Source organism: Talpa occidentalis, unplaced genomic scaffold (assembly GCF_014898055.3).
Source record: "Talpa occidentalis isolate TD23 unplaced genomic scaffold, MPIMG_talOcc4v2.1 talOcc4.12, whole genome shotgun sequence".
Classification (NCBI taxonomy): Eukaryota; Metazoa; Chordata; class Mammalia; order Eulipotyphla; family Talpidae; genus Talpa; species Talpa occidentalis.
The window spans coordinates 59903490-59921387 of NW_023601212.1; the positions used below are offsets into that span (position 1 = coordinate 59903490).

Consider the following 17898-nt stretch of genomic DNA (forward strand, 5'->3'; position numbering starts at 1 on the left):
TTCACAGAGCACCCATTGGTTTTTATTGAGTACTCTGCACAGCACTGTAGATGACAGTTAGAAAATATACTTGCAAGGAGTTTAGACTTCAGTTATGAACCTTGACACATATACAGTTTTAAAATAGTTACCATCCAGAAAGCACTGAACAGAATCACCAAAGGATTATTTCGGACACAGTTGTCCTTAAAACGGAACATGGTGTATACAAACAAGACTTAACCTTGTCTGGCTGTACAGCAAAGATTTTCCTGAGAAAGTTGTATTTTAGGTAAGACATGAATAAAGGCGTGGGGAGTGTTAGAGACAGGAAACCTAGAGAAAGCGGGATGTGAACTCAATGAAAGAAGAACCTTTGTTATGGGAACTGAAAAGTCATTGAGGCTAGAAAAGACCTGTAAGACTAAGACTTGAGATGAGGCAGAACCCCACACCTCAGACGCCTGTAGTGAAATTTTTGGATTTTCCTCTGAAAGTAAAGGGAATTGATGGAAAGACTGTAAACAGGGAAATAAAGGGGTCAGATTTGCGTCTCTTTATTCATTCATTGGACAGTTTTCTGTGAGTGCTTTTCAAACAAAATACACATAGTTCACCTGGGACTCTTGGTGAACTGAATTTACAGTTTTTACCATTCTGGAGATGACCTGACATACTCCTGGGTGATGCCGGTACTATCTGAAGACCACACTAGGGTGTAAGTAAGAGTATTAAGGTTCTATGTGATAGGCAATTTTAGAAACAGATTGGGTTTCTACTTGTCAGACAAATTTTAGTGAAAGTATGAGATGTCAGGCATAATTAGCACTACCTACCTAGAGATTCCTTAAAGGAAAAAGTGGGACTAGAGAAGCAAGGTGATTCTGTTTTGAAAAGTTAATCCTGTAAGGTATAGGAGGATTCACGGAGTGGAGATGCCAGATCAGGGCACACACAGTAGTGTTGGAACTTAAATCAGTTGGGAATAGATAGAAAAATTAAATTGACCCTTTGAATTTTATACTTTGATAATTAAAACCCAGTAAAGATTTTAAGCCACGCAGTGATGTGATTATTGTGGTTTTAAGTGGAATAGGTCTGGGCAGAGGCCCTCATTATGAATCTGTTGTAGAATTACAAGAAATAATGAGGGCGAAAATTACCTTTGCAGTATCAAATCCCTTGGAAATACTCAGGTTTAAGAAAAACAGTAATCTCAGTTTATCACTGTTTTCTTAACCTCCCAAGTCCATAAATGTCCAAGTTGTGATCTACAAGACTCCTAGTTTTCTGCATGTCCCTAAGCTTGTTATCATCATCTAACTGGGTCACCTGTACCCCTGCCACTAGGGGTTCCTGAGGCTGTCAGCCTTTGTAGTAGCACATCTAGGGTGGGGTCGGTCAGGTTGGGATGGAGGGAGCTGTAACTTGGACCAGTGGGAAAGGCCTGGTTACAAGAACTGGATATAAGAAGAGGCCCCCCCTATACCCCTAAAGGAGGACCTGAGTGGCTCCTTTCTACAACTGTCTTCTATGTTAGGAGGAAACACCTGTCCACCTCTCCCTGGGGCCATTGCTAGGATAGCATTCACCAACAGTGCCTGCTCCCTCTAATCAGAGTTTAAAGCACCTAGGCCCTGACAGCATTTTATTCCTGAAGGGGTGAAGGGTCAGAATGTGAAAACCATTAGGAAAAGACACCTGCCATGGTTCTGCTCTGATCCCAATCCCTTCCTAGTGCCACAACCCCCACAAGAGGGAAGCCTGCAAGGGGAACAGTCTTTTATGGAAGCACCAACAGACCCTGAGAAACAGTTCCAAACTGCAGTTCCCAGATCACTGTTCTCACGCATACCTTGGGGGAAATTGCTGGCTGCAGAATCTACAACCAGGGCTGGAGCACAGTTGGGAGGCCAGAACTAGCCTCTCAGGAGGCTTGTTCCTTAGGAGACTTGAACTCTTAGTACTCCCTAGCTGCAACATCTTGGTTCCCCACTGCCTGGCCTTCTACAACCTGCACTAGAGCTCTAGTCATCTAAACAGGTGCAAAGACACTAGTTTATTATAGAGCAACATACACCCCAGGACACCCTGGTCAAACAACCTAGGATTATATTCTGCAACCCATATGTAACTTTAACACATCGTTAAGGAAAAAATACTGTTTAGCTCAACCTATAAAAACTAAAAATGAGGGCCTCCCCTGGTGGCTCAGGTGGTTGAGCGCAGCGCTGTGAAACTGTCTGCAGCCTCTGCAGCGTGGGTTCGATCCCTGCTGGCTAGCTGTGGAAATACCCATTCACAATATGGGAAATACCCATTCATAATACCACATTCATAATATCAAAATACCCACATGGCGAGACCTTTCCTGTCTCGCCCTCTGCTCCCCTCAGCGGTGTATTTCGGTCAGCCTGCCTGTTCTGTTCCCCGCTCTGTCCCTGGTGAATCCTCTCATTCCCCCACACCTCTGGCCTATACCCCCAGTTCTTAGATGCATAAATAAATCAATCTTTTAAAAAAGCAAACCAAAAAACCAAGTCTAGGAAAAATACAAATCCAGAAAAACTAAATAAAAACCTGAAGAAGACTAAAGCAACAGTCCTAACTATGCTTATTGAAGTAAGAAAGAAAAAGAATTGATGAAGGAGTGAAGGGTGAGCAAACAATAACAAGGATAGGGAAAATATGACAAAGCTTCAAATAATGACCTTTAAGAAATCTAACTGAATTTTATAATACAATAAAGGGACTCAACAGTAGACAAGAAGCAGCAGCTGACAATGAGCTTAAACACATGGTAGTAGAGAACACAAACTGACCAACAAAAAGGAAAAAATTAAAAAGAACAACCTTATAAGATAATATCAAGGAAAACACTCCTCAGTTGTTTGCACCGAGCCCATCTTAGCTGTGGGAGTTCTACCACTACTGGCAGGAGGTCATGCAGAGCAAGGAGCCCAATCCCAGGCACCTCACCATTGCAGAATGCAAGGCCCAGCTGCACAAGCAGAGCCAATGAGTCCTGATCATCACCCAGAATATTGATAAGCTGCACCACAATGCTGACACCAAGAACCTTCTGGGAATCCATGGTAGTTTATTTAAAACTTGATGTAACTGTGGCTGAGAATTTCAAGAGCCCATTTTGTCCAGAAGCTCAAATTACCAGAATTCCAGTAAGAGCTTTTTAGTTGTGAAGAGGCCGTCTGCAGGGGCAGGCAGCAACCTCATAATGTGGTTTGGAGAAAACCTGGATCCTTCTCTTTGGAGGCAGCTGACAGGGAACTGGCCCTTTGTCACCTGTGGCTAGTGGTGGGGACTTCTGTGCCTTATCCTGCTGCCATGTTTTCCCCCTAGGTGTCTGGCAGAGGAGTGTCAGTGGCCAAATCACCCCAGCCAGAAGAGATTCGGATTTCAATTCTTCGGCCTTGTGGTACAACACTTTGTGAAACCCTTGTGTCTCATGAAACTGAACCAGTTTCTTAGTTTTCCCAGAAAAGGAAGAAATTATAGTAGATCTAAGTACTAGTTCAAAAACAGAAGAAAAACAATCTTGTGGATGGTGAACTGAATATTGAAAGATAATAAAAAGTTCCAATTCTCTGGCTGGAATTCTAATCTGTTGATAGTTTGTAAAGGATTAGAAGTAACATAGTAAAGAAGATTGTAAGGAAAAGTCAGAACTATAATGTTAACGCATGCTCTTTGGTTTGAACTTAAGATACATACCTCTGATGATACATACCTAGTTACTAAGGTAACTAGGGTGTCTAAAAATGTAATTATTCTAATTGTATTTTTGCACAAGTTCAGGTAGAAAATAGTCATTCTTTTTTTTTTTTTTAAACATTTATTTATTTATACAAGAACCTGGGTACAGGCCAGATGCGCGGGAGGGTGAGAGGATTCACCAGAGCCAGAGCGGGGAGCAGAACAGGCAGACAGACGAAATACACTGCTCAGGGGAGCAGCGGGCACGACAGGAGAGGTCTGCCGCGCCATGTGGGACCCTCGCCTGCCGGCTGGGATCGAACCTGCGCTGCAGAGGCGGCAGACAGCTTCACAGCGCTGTGCTCAACCACCTGTGCCACCAGGGGAGGCCCGAAAATAGTCATTCTTTAGAGTAAAAATTTACTTGGTTGTCAGAAAAGTCATGGTGTGTTTTTTCTGTTTCTATGCAAAAATGTGTTATAACTTTCCCAAAGACCCAATATAAAGCAACAGTAATTAAAACAGTATAGTATTGAAATAAAAACACAGATCAATGGAACAGAAACGGCAGCTCAGAAATAAATCCACATACATATCCACACACACCTAATTTATGACAATAGAGCCATACAATGGACAATAGAAAACCTATTCAATAAACTGTGTTAGGAAAACTAGACAACCACATGTAAAAGAATGAAACTAAATCACTAACTCTATAAAAAATAAATTCAAAATGGATAAAGAATGAATTCAGACGTTAAATCTGAAACCGCAAAATAAACGGAAGGAAATATAGCTGGTATGTTCCATGACATGAGTGAGAGAGATGTCTTGAGAACACCACTCCAAAGGCAAGAGAAATAAAAGCAACAATAAGCAATTGGGACTATATCAAATTAAAGTTTTTCATAAGAAGAAAGCAGATTAGAAAGCTCGCCTGTAGAATGCAAGAAGATATTTGCACACAGCACATCTTGTAAGGGAATAATATCCAAGGTTTATAAAGAAAGCATAAGATTTAACAACAACAACAACAAAAAAGGGGAAAATGGTCAGAGGACTGAATGGACACTTTTCCAAAGTATATATACAGATGGCCAACAGACAATATGAAAAACAGTTCATCATAACTTTACTATTAAGGAAATGTAAATCAAAAGCACAATGTGATAGTTCACAGTGTGGGAAAGACATATCAGAAAGAATGGAATCTGGGCCTCTCCTGTGGCGCAGCGGTTGAGCGCTGGGCTGCGAAGCTGTTTGCAGCCTCTGCAGCGCTGGTTCGATCTCCGGCTGCCAGCAAGGGTCCCACATGGCATGCAGACCTCTCCTGCTGCCCACTGCTCCCCCTCAGCAGTGTATTTCGTTGGTCTGCCTGTTCTGTTCCCAGCTCTGCTCTGGTGAATTCTCTCACCCTCCCGCACTTCTGACTATACCCAGTGCTTGTATAAATAAATAAATAAATCTTTAAAAAAAAAAAAAAAAGAATGGAGTATGGTGGAGAAATATAGGCACATTTGTGGTAGAAAAACTATGGATGGGAGATATCCTATATGGGGGGAGGGGAGAGTGCTAACAAGTGCCCACAGATAAATAATTAGATAAAAAAAATGTAATATATACAAATATATGCCCAATGGAAAGCTATTCAGCTATATGGAAAGATGAAAATTTGCCATTTACAACATAATAGAAGCAACTTGAAATTATGCAAAGCAAAACTAGAAAGATAAAGACAAATAAGTGGATGAAATCACCTATTATGTGATGTAAGCAAACTAAGCGATGAACAGGAAAAAATTAACAGTGGACACTGAAAATGGAATGAGATTACTTGAAGAGGTGAGGGTAGGAGCAATGGTAGAATGGTTATAGTGGATGATGGTGGGTGGTTGAGGGGTTTTATTTCTTTTTTCTTTAAAAAAAGAAAAGAAAAAAAGAAAACTGGCTTTTGCTACCCTGACAACAAACTAGGAAAACCAATGTGCTCCCGGACCTAGGGCACGACTCGGGCTGCCTCACCACAGTGGGCTGGCCCATTTCTCTGAGAGCTGACCTTCAGCATATTACCTGGCTAGCATTACAGTGCCACCCAAGACGAGATTCCTGAAGTTTATTTCTGTTTGTAGTTAGAGCAAGCAGCCTCTGTTGGGTTTTAGCACTGACCAACTGGGAAGGGACTTAAACCAACTATGGGGTAATGTGTACCAAGCTGCATTCCCAAACCCTCATTTTCATGTCTTCTCACAAATGGACGTGGTCAAATCTGCAAGAGCAGTCCTTGGCAGAGGGTGGTAAGAAACACCAGTCCCTTGACCATAGCTTTACTATGAGTTTCTTCCTGTTGTCCAGTCCCTCTTCTATGTCTGCAGGGAACTCTCTCCCACTACCTCTGCCCCAGTGCTATCTTCTCCCCTTTCCTGTTTTTTTTTTGTTTTTTTTTTTTCTTTCAGCACCTGCAACTACCTGAAGAAACGTGGAAGCCATAAGCTTGGACTGCATGCAGTTTGCTCTTGCTCAGTCTCCCAAGAATCCCCTTGCTAGTGTTTCTGTTCATACGAGTTGTCAATTCCGCCAGACAAATAAACATTTTAACTTATTATTTGATAATCTTAACTTTCCATTTAGGAGGAACATATTTTCCTGTCAATAAGTCAGCAAAATTACTCTGAATCTGGGTTTCTTCAAATACAAATATTTATTGAGTATCTGGGACATTCAAGACCCAGTGCTATGAACACTGGTCATGTTCAATAAATATTTGTTGTTTTGATTTGGTTTCCCTGAAATAAAAACCGAGATTTCTAACAGTTGCAAGATTTTAGACAAATTCAGATGCTTTGAGAGTCTCACCTGAAAGTGTAGGGTTGATGTCGGCAGTGCAGGGTTTGCTATGTATATGATAGTGTAGGGTTTGCTTTGATAAACTTTATTTTGCGTTAATTAAATATCATAACCATGTAGCAATTTAGAAACCAAGAGAGTTAGAGACAACTCAGCTTTTTGTGCTAGATCTTTTGCCAAATTTCTGTGGAAGAGTTGAGCTTTGAGTTATTCAGTAACCACAGCAGGACCTCAGCTCTACTGTTTGTTCCCTGTGGTGGACTTTTGGGTCCAAAGAAAAGAATAGAACAGTCTAGGATATGAGGCAACGGTAAGGACTAGAGAGATTACCTGAGAATAGGAGTGACTCCTGAAACTAGAGGCAGGAGGAAATAATTTTTTTTATTATTGACCTTGAAGGAAGTAATTAAAAAAGAGAAACAGGGTTATTCAATAATACATTCTTTCCTCTTCCAGACTCCTCAAACCTATTTCTAATGCAGCAAAGCACAAAAAGGCCCTAGGAGCTCTTTCAACCCAGAATAGAAAAAAAAAAAAAAAAAACAGAAGTAGAGAATTAAAAACTAATTTTTACCTAATAATAGTTCTTTGAAAATTTGCCTTCAGTTCCAAAAATGTTTAGAAATTTAAATGAAGCATCTTATTTAGATATGTTTCTTTAAAAGAAGATTTATATTATTTATTTATGCATACAAGAGCTGGGGTGTAGGCCAGAGGTGCGGGGGTGGGCCAAGAGAATTCACCAGAGACAGAATGGGAAGCAGAACAGGTGGATTGATTGACTAGGGGAGCAGTGGGAGAGACAGGAGAGGTCTGCTGTGCCCTATGGGTCAGATCCCTGGCCGGGGATCGGGGATCGAATTTCTGCTGCAGTGGCTGCTGATAGCGTCATAGTTCTTAGACTTAACCCCTTTTGCCACCAGGGAGGCCCTAAATATTCTAAATATTCTTCTATATATTAAAATATACAAATTATTGAAAGACTGTATAGAATACCAATGGGTGTGTGTGTGTGTGTGTGTGTGAAAGAGAGAGAGAGAGAGAGGAATTAGCTTAGCTTGCTTGGATATAAGCTCTTTTATCCTTTCCTAATCAACCAGTCTAAAATGAACCAGAGAAAGAGATTTGGGTTATTAAACTCTACACAGTGAAAGCCAGGGACACTGTGTGCAGTGAAAACCAGACTAGGCTGGTATTAAAGGCTCCCAAAGACCAACTGAAACGCTCATTGAGAATGTGCCTTAGAGATGAACACTTTCTAATAAAATATGAGTGACCAGAGAAATAGGAAGCAATTCTGAGTTATGGATTTTTAGGGAATCACAGACAAACTTGATAGAAACCATCCAGACGAAAACCAGCTGGTGACATGTGATAAATGCTGCCCCAAGTAACACAACTGGACCCTGTAAGGTTTTTTAACCTGAGAAGACATGGCTGTGTTCTTCATGTAGAGCCATGAAACTTATGAGACATACAGACAAGGATTTGAATCTCAGCTTTGCGAGCTTTGTAATTTGGGACAAGTTCTTCACCCTTGGGAACAGCAGGTCTCTCATCTGTAAACTGGGCATAATATTTTCCTGGTTGAGCTGATGAGAGAATTATAGACACTAATGCCTGGAAAGCACTTAGCATAGATTTCGGCCATGTGTGTATTTTTAACTGACATAGTCAACTATTTAAAGAATTTGACCTACGCAGCTCTCCTGCCCACCTTTGACTACTGCAGGTGTTTTCTCTTCACCAACCTTCTCCCTTCGCAGAATAGCAGAGGCAGCCCTCTCCCCATCTCTGTCTATGCAGGCATGTCTTTTAGCAAACCTGTCCCTTTCAATGGCAGCTTTCTGCCCGCTTGTGTCTATGCAAGCATCCCTCCCTTCCCTTTTATGATAAACCTGCCCTTTTGTATATAAAAAAATTTTTATATAAAGAATTTGACCTAAGCTAATACCTAACAGTAAAGCAATGGTTAAATTATATACGACAGAGGGCTCCCTGGTGCTTAGGAGTTAAGCCTCAGCACCACCACCTACCTCTAAGGCCCACCTGAGTCTGATCCCCAGTCAGGGAGCCCACATGGTGCAGCAGACCTCTCCTGTCTCCCGCTGCTGCCCTCAGCAGTGTATTTCAGTAGATCTGCCTGTTCTGTTCCCCATTCTGTCTCTGGTGAATCCTCTCACCCCAGCACATCTGGCCTGCACCCCAGTTCTTCTACGCAAAAATAAATAATATACAACAGAATATTCCACAGCCTTTAGAAATTATTTTGCCAGGCAGGGCACTTTCTTTTCCACCTACAGACACTGAACGGGTCTTCATTCACTCTCCTTTTCTCCTTTCTCACCTGGGACTCAGCCTCCTTCCAGATCCTCCTTGATGCTGGCATCACCTTCTTCATGCCTGGTACTCCTCAATCCTCTGTGGATACAACACAGATACAGCACTCTTGTTTGTTGCTCACAAAGTCAAGACTATTTGAATAAGCAGTACACTGACATGTTCAAAAGTAGAAAAATACAAAGTACATATTTTTTTAATTTATGCATACAAGAACTGGGGTACAGGCCAGAGATGCAGGGGTTGAGAGGATTCACCAGAGATAGAGTGGGGAACAGAACAGGCAGATTTACTTAAATATACTGATAAAGGGAGCAACAGGCAAGACAGGAGAGGACTGCTGCACCATGTGTGTATCTCCCTGGCAGCGGATAGCTTCACACTGCTGCAACTTAACCCCTTGTGCCACCAGGGAGGCCCAATACAAAGTGCATATTGACAAGGCTAACTCCTACCTGTCTGTCCACCCCTTACTCCCGTCATCCCCACGTTATGATACAAACCATAAATACTGCTCTGCATCTGCTGTTTTCCCCCTCTTAATTACCCAGGACATTTTTTTTTTAATACCTTGATATGTCAGACTCAGAGAGCCTCCTCATTCTTTTTGACAGCGGCATTGTTTTCCATTGTGGGAATGTACCTGGGTTTACTTAACTAGTCCCATATGGATGGAAGTTGTTTCTAATCTTTTGCTATAACATATCAGGTTATGACTGATAATCTAATTATACCCATGCAGGTATTTCTGTGGGATATATTTCCTGAAGTGGACTTCCAATTCAATGTGTAAATTCAGTATTGCCAAATTTCCTTTCAAAGGATTACAGCATTCTGCACTCCCAGCAGCAGTAGGTGAAAGGGCCTATTTCCTCACACCTTTGCAAGAATGTGTGGATTGACTTTGTTAACCTCTTTTGACTCTAATATTTCAGTGATAACCCTTTTTAGGGAATCAGATAGAAAATAACAGGGAAAGTACAGTGCTTAAAACATCTTGCAAAATAATCAATGAGGAATGCAAATGTTAACAGGTGAAAGTTTGTGAAAAACAATATATTTATGTACTCTCAAAGTATGTTCCCATAAGAGACTTATTTAACAAAAAAAAAAACTTCTATTTTACAGCAGAGAAGGGTGGCAGACACCATCTTAAGCAAGTGATCTAAGCTAACCTCATCACTAACGGGGTGAAGTAATATCATGTGCCTCCTGGTAGATGCACTGGCAGACACTGTAGTTTTCCTGCAGAGAAAAGTGTCACTTGAATCCAATCATAAGGAAAACTCAGGAGTGCACAGATTGAGTCTTCAAAAAGAATTGGCCTGTACTAAAAAAAAATGCCAGTTGTGAAAACAAAGAGAGCAAGACGTTAAAGAGACATGACAACTAAATGCAATATGTGCAGAAAAAACTTGAGGGGGGTGCTAAATCAATGTTTTCCCTAGAGTGAATGGTGCAGGAACCTCAGGAGGAGCCCAAGATGTTTCAGTGTATGCGTGAAGCTAAAGTTACTTTAATATGCAACTATTTTTTTTTAAGATTTATTTATTTATGCATACAAGAGCTGGGGTACAGGCCAGAGGTGTGGGGGGGTGAGAGGATTCACCAGAGACAGAGTGGGGAACAGAACCGTACACTGCTGAGGGGAGCAGCAGGCGAGGGCAAGTTAGGAGAGGTCTGCTGCACCATGTGAGTTTCTCCCTGGTGGGACAGCGGATTGAACTCATGCTGCAGAGGCTGCGGATGGCTTCATAGGTTGCGTCTTAACCCCTTGCGCCACCAGGGAGGCCCAATATGCAACTATTTTAATATTTCGACTATAAAGGGATTCTGAAGCAGAAAATTTTGAGAACTACTGCTGTAAAGAGAATTAATGGGTGTAGCAGCAGGAAGGCTACAAGGCAGGATCTCTATAATTGGAGCAGACAGGGTAAAGGAGGAAGAGTCCTAGAGCCCTCAGTGGCTTTTTCAGGATTTTTATTGGGATTTACCTGGTACACAGCAGGCAGAGGTGCCTCCCACCCTGCAGAGAATCTTCACTCTTTCTGGCGTTCTCTCGTGGCCTCTGCTTCTCTGCTGATTCTCTTTCTCATGGTTCCACTGTGCTCTGCTGGCGTCCCTGTGACGCCACCCTTATAAGCTCGGTCTCTCAACCCAGGTGTACCCACCTATGGTTGCCCACACCCACTCCAGGTGCCCGCCATCAGGCATGCAGTCAGGACCACGGGGTTCCATCATCAATCCTATTGGCGGGCGGGCAGAAAAGCCTGACATTTATTTACCCTACAAAGGGGTAATTGGCAAACTTAGTATAAGGTCTCTATTTTGTACTATTTTTACAAGTTTTTTATTAGTCTGAAATTATTCCAAATGAAACATTTTTGTTTTACGTGCTTCTGGGAGTTGTTTGGCAGCTGATGGTGGGGGGCTGAGGGTCCTAAGGCACAGCGATCATATCACACAAACAAATTTACTATTGAACAAGTGTGATGAGTTCAAGGGCCAGTGTGTCGTGCTGCCCAAGGACATAACCAAGTGCAGGGTAAGTAAAAAGGTATCAGGCTTTTCCACCCTCCCGCCATTAGATTAATGATCCCTGTGGTCCTAAATGCATGCATGATGGTGGTCACCTGCAGCGGGGTGTGGGCGTGCATTGGTGGGCACACGGGGGCTGAGAGATGGGGCTTGTAATGGCGGCGTCATGGAACAGGAACAGAAGAGGGCAGAACCAGCAGAGAAGCAGAGACAGCGGGGACCCCATGAGAGAACAGAGAGCCCAGAGAGAATGAAGACTTGCTGGGTGCTGGGAGGCCTGCCAGCCTCCCAGCCCCCTGGCACCCCTGTTTGCCGTGTGCCTGGTAAACCCAATAAAAAGCCTGAAAAAGGGGCCTCCCTGGTGGCGCAAGGGGTTGAGCACCACGCTGTGAAGGAATCCGCAGCCTCTGCAGCACAAGTTTGATCCCCGGCCTGCCAGGGAGCAACCCACATGGCGAAGCAGACCTCTCCTGTCTTGCCCACTGCTCTCTTCAGCAGTGTACTTCAGTCAATCTGCCTGTTCTGTTCCCTACTCTGTCTCCAGTGAATCCTCTTGACGCCCCCACCGCCCCGTGCCCTGCATCTCTGGCCTGTACCCCAGCTCTTGTATGCATAAATAAATAAATCTTTAAAAAACAACAACAACCATATAACATGTCAGTCAGGTGTTAGAAAAGCCATGGAGAAAAATACAGCAGGACAAGGGGACAGAAAGTGATGGCGGGGTGTGGGGGGTGCCTCCCTGGTGGCTCAGGACTTAAAGTCTCAATGCTATCAAGCTATCGCCAGCCTCTGCAGCATGAGTTCAATCCCTGGCCGGCCAGGGAGCAACCCACTGGTGAAGCAGACCTCTCCTGTCTCGCCCGCTGCCTCCCTCAGCAGTGTGTTTCAGTCAGTCTGCCTGTTCTGTTCCCCACTCTGTCTCTGGTGAATCCTCTGACTGCCCCACATCTCTGGGCTGTACCCCACCTCTTATATGCATAAATAAATAAATCTTTTAAAAAAAAAAGTCTGAAAAAGCCACTGAGGGCTCCAGGACTCCTCCTTCACCCATCTGCTGGGGTCATAGAGATCCTGCTCTGTGCCCTTCTTGCCGCTACACCAAGCTAGTCTCTGAAACCCATTTTATATCTAAACCTGAATGGAGGGCCTCCCCGGTGGCGCAGCAGTTGAGCGCTGGGCTGCAAAGCTGCCCGCAGCCTCTGCAGCGCCGATTCGATCCCCAGCCAACGGGCGAGGGTCCCACATGGCACGCAGACCTCTCCTGCCGCCCGCTGCTCCCCTCAGTGGTGTGTTTCATTAGTCTGCCTGTTCTATTCCCTGCTCTGGCTCTGGTGAATTCTCTCACCCTCTCACCCTCTCGTGCTTCTGACTGTAGCCAGTGCTTGTATAAATAAATAAATAAATAAATAAATAAATAAATAAATAAATAAATAAATAAATAAACCTGAATGGAGGGATGGATCTTGGTGTTCAGCAGGGTCAGGAATGAGTCCATTATATGATCCACACACCAGAACCACACATCTTGCTGGCCCAGTGGCCACTGCCCAAGAAGCCAAACAAATGAAGCTGGGCAGCCACTTTTTAGACACCAGCTTTGCACAGCTGTCCTCACTTGCTAATCATCTTTCTGATAACATTATTACTTTGCCTTGTTTCTCACTTTGATGTTTAAAGGCTGTTCAGTACACTGTTTGAATATGCTGGTGACAGTTTTGTTGTTCCAGCAGAGCCAACAGCACCACTGCCCAGCTAGACGAGTGCTCTGGGCTGCAGCCTTGGCTGAGAGTGACCCCATAAGGCCAGGAGACCTCCGCACCCAGCAGAGCACACTTGGCAGATGGAAGAAGCATCTGAGACCGAAACCATGTTGTTACAGAGATTGTGTAAATTGCTGTTTTGGTTTTTTTCTGCCAGGTGTTATAAACATGGTGATCTGTGTGGCTTTTTTTTTTAAATTTATTTATTTATACAAGAAATGGAGTACAGGTCAGAGGCACGGGAGGGTAAGAGAATTCACCAGAGAGAGCGGGGAGCAGAACAGGCAAACGGACCAAAGACACTGCTGAGGGGAGCAGCGGGCGAGACAGGAGAGGTCTGCTGCACCATGTGAGTCACCTCCCTGGCCAGGGATTGAATTCATGCTGCAGTGACTGGCGATAGCTTGATAGCATTGAGACTTTAAGTCCTGAGCCACCAGGGAGACCCCCCCCCATCACTTTCTGTCCCCTTGTCCTGCTGTATTTTTCTCAATGGCTTTTATTACACCTGATTGACATGTTATATGCTGCTTGTTGTTTTTTATTTATTTATGCATACAAGAGCTGGGGTACAGGCCAGAGATACCAGTGGGTGAGAGGATTCACCAGAGACAGCATGGGAAACAGAACAGGCAGACTGACTGAAACACAGTTTCAGTGAAGAGAGCTGTGGGCAAAACAGGAGAGGTCCGCTTCGCTGAAGAGAGCAGTGGGCAAAACAGGAGAGGTCTGCTTCGCCATGTGGGTTGCTCCCTGGTTGGCCAGGGATCAAACTCATGCTGCAGAGGCTACGGATTGCTTCACAGTGCAGTGCTTAACCCCTTGCGCCACCAGGGAGGACCCATTTTTTTTTTTTTTTAACATATTGCCTCTTAATATGATTACTGTACGCCTCCCCTGACTGGAATCTCCAGATGCTATTACAGTTGTGCCAACTAACCCACACAGAAGCTAACCCACATGGCACAAGTAGCACTCTTATTCATTGAGCACAAGTGACTGAACAGGAGAGTTTTCATTTGTCTTTAGTCTGCAGTGACAGGCAGCCTCTTTAGGACAGTTCCCTGTAGCTTTTCACATCGCACAACAGGGTTCTTGAGGTATCCAAGGTCTAAATCAGCCAAGAATGTACATAATACTTCAGTCTGGATAGAGATTTCCTGTCTAATGAGAACTCTAGAATTCTTATGACTGTACCAAGTCAAGGTGTCTTCAATCACATAGTAGGTAGCATACTCATCCTGTGAATACTGTTGCAGCACTCCTTGTGATACTGTCCTTGGCTACTTAGGAAAAAGGAAATGTAAATAAACCTGCCTTTTATCACCATTAGTTTGAATTAACTTAATCTCCCCAATAAAGCAAGTAAAAATAATTATACACATAAAAGTAGAATTCATTTTGTTTGATCTTTAAGAAGTATTTCAGCAACTGCATGTATTTTTTTGTCTTCTAAAACCCCAGTAGAATTTTGCTAAATATCTCTAAACAGGGGCCTCCCTGATGGCACAAGGGGTTAAACACAGCACTGTGAAGCTATCCGCAGCCTCTGCAGCATGAGATCGATCCAGCCAGGGAGAAACCCACATAGCGCAGCAGACCCAGACCTCTCCTGCCTTACCTGCTGCTCCCCTCAGCAGTGTATTTCAGTCAGTCTGCCTCTTCTGCTCCCCATTCTGTCTCTGGTGAATCCTCTTATTCCCCCACACCTCTGGCCTATACCCCAGTTCTTGTTTGCATAAATAAATCTTTTTTAAAAATTAAAAAAATAAATAAATAAATATCTTCAACCAGCTCATCAACTCTAGAGTATCTTTATTGTGCTCTGAGGCCTTTGCTCTTGTGGCCACAACACCCCATTCATCAGGGCTGAGTGGGGAATGAGTCTCCTCTGGGCCATACCTATAGCCATTGTGTGTCCTGATTTAGGTCATGGACATATCTACTTTTAGCAACCTATAGAATAGGTAGCACTTTATTTCAGAAAACTCCTCTTTGGGCTCCCTGGTGGCTTAAGGGTTAAGTCTCAGTGTTATCACAACTGTGGCCTGAGTTGGATCCCAGACAGGGAGCTGATACACATGGCACAGCAGACCTCTCCTGTCTCATCCACTGCTCCCCTCAGCAGCAGATTTCAGTCAATCCACCTGTTCTGCTCCCCACTCTGCTTCTGATGAATTCTCTCACCCCCCACACTTCTGACCTACACCCCAGTTCTCCTACACAAAAAAATATAATAAAAAAGAAAACTCCTCTTGTGCTTTGGTTAGATATTATGGACAGCAAGAAAGAAGAGTTGGGAAAGACAGGGTATTACATTGAGCAGGTAGAAGGTTAGAAGCTTCTAGATATTTAACTTGGCTAGTTATATTCATTCTATTTTCTACCTCCTAATTTGGGTCACCAGGGAAAAAAATTCTCCTCAGTCTGGCATTTTCTGACCATGTTTGACTTGTGAGCATATGTTCCTTTTCCTTTTCATAAAAATGAAGAGGAGAGTGTGGGAGTTTGGGTAAGTAAGGTGGGCTTTGCTCTGCCTGGATCTGACTGAACTTTAAAACTTCCCTACTAATCAAACAACACTGGGCTCTACACTTTGCTTAACCCTGGGAGCTGGTCGTCAGCCTTTGACCTCAGTCCTCCCCTCCTCACCAGCTCACTCCCCCACGCTAGCCTCTGGAACCTCAATCAGGTGTTGAGGAAAGAACCAGTTTTCAGAGGGATTGCCTCAGACCACACTATCTTCACTCACCCAGCCCTGTGGAAGATTAGCGACCATGTTTTCCAATGGGATAGGAGCTGTGGCTGCTGGAAAAAGGTAAGAGGGGTGAGCTTTCCCTCTGAATGCTCTCATTGGGTTTTCTGATCTCGAAGACTCACAAGGACGACTTGACACTTTTGAAAAGACCAGGCCCTCTCCCAGGTAGTTATAATCAGGAACCTGTTTGGAAGATGTCACTCCCTCCTCCTCCCTCTCTCAGAGTAAGGTCTTTCACTAGGCCACACCTTGGGTTCTTAGCCCCAGAAACAAAGGGGATGTCTTCTATTGTATAAAGAGGCTGCTCCAACACGTCCCTCACAGAAGACACTCCAAGGAAAATTTCCAGGCCTGCCATACATCTGAAAAGAAGGCCAATTGAATCTGTGAGGACCTCCTAACTCCCTTTTCCCTCCAACCTCCATTAGCTCTCCCCCTCTGCCCACAACCTGTCCAGGACCTCAGTGTCCTTTGACTAAAGATGACAGCCCTGGGCCTCCCCAGTGGCACAGCGGTTGAGCGCTGGGTTGCAAAGCTGCCCACAGCCTCTGCAGCACCTGTTCAATCCCCGGCCACCGGGCGAGGGAGGGTCCCATATGGTGCGCAGATCTCTCCTGCCGCCCGCTGCTCCCTTCAGCAATGTGCTTCGTCAGTCTGCCTGCTCTGCTCTCCCCTCTGGCTCTGGTGAATTCTCTCACCCTCCTGCGCTTCTGACTGTACCCAGTGCTTGTATAAATAAATAAAGAAAGAAAGAAATCTTAAAAAAAAAAAATATTACAGCCCTGTTTCTCATCCCTCAACATCACACATTCCCTTCTTGCTCTGGGTTGTTGTAGGAGGTTAGAAATGAGGCTGTGTCTCGACCATCTTGGTTTTTCTTTGTATTTAATGGAGCTCTCAGAGCCCCTCCACCAGCATTTGCATTTCCAAATGTAACTGAGGAACAAAATGGAAAGCAGAAGGCAACAAATGTAGGGAGATGAACAATAAGGCTCCCTCTCTCTGCGAGCGCACCCTGTCTTCCATCCGTATCTCCTTCAGGGACACCACTTCTCTCCACTCTGGGCCTCTTAAAGGGGGCCGCAGAGTTGCCTCAGATCACAGAAGAAGCCACAAGCTGTCTCCCAGCTTCCAGTCAATCCCACTCTTGCCTGACAGGCTGCCTCAGTGAGTCCTTTCTACAGTGTGTGCCTATCATTTTCTGGCAGGGCCAGACTAAGAAGACTTAGTACCCACACACAGATGCCCTTTGTCTTATCAGTATGGGAGTTTTGATCTGCTCCATTTCTGACAGACCCCCATTCTAGACACAGGGACCCACCCTGTCTTATCTACAAAAAAATTTAGTTTGCTTAATTGGCTGTCCTAGTTCTCCTTATTTACCAATCTCAGGGTGTCATTTTTTATAAGTAAAATTAATTTACACATAATGTAAATGCATTTAATAAACTCATGTTGGGAGCTATTAAAATTTCCAGGCAAAGAAAATGATACGGCCGTGAGAAAGCTGGGAAACAGAATTAATGAGACTAAATGACTAAATGAGAGGGGTGAGAGGGAGGAATCTACAGTGACTTCCAGTTTTCTAGACTGGGTGCCAGGGTGCATGAGGGTCTGTTTTGCTGAGCTAGAGGAAGAGAAGGCGGACCTGTCTAATAAACTATCGTCTGGAGCTCAGCTGAAGGGTTAGGGCTGGAGCTAGAGATTTGGGAGTCCTCATCACATAGGTATTGCCTTTGCTCCATCCATTTCTTCTTTCCCTTCTTGTGTTGGTGAAATCCTGCATAAAAATCCTCTGCTGCATCAAAATCCTTTCAATCCTTTAATAGCCAGATTAAATTCCATCCACTTCAGAAAGCTTCCCTAAGCAGCTTCTGTAAATGGTTCCTCCTATTGCCCCAACGGTATATTGGGCACTAAAGTTCCTGCCTGCTTTTCACATGTGCATGTCCCAACAGA

General features: G+C 44.0%; 2 pseudogenes; both read left to right on the forward strand.

Annotated features, from left to right (window-relative positions):
- Positions 1 to 665: 665 nt before the first annotated feature.
- LOC119242265 (NAD-dependent protein deacylase sirtuin-5, mitochondrial-like) lies at positions 666 to 3800 on the forward strand (annotated as a pseudogene).
- A 2096-nt stretch (positions 3801 to 5896) lies between these two features.
- Positions 5897 to 12988, forward strand: LOC119242266 (cyclin-dependent kinases regulatory subunit 1-like; annotated as a pseudogene).
- The last annotated feature ends 4910 nt before the right edge of the window (positions 12989 to 17898 follow it).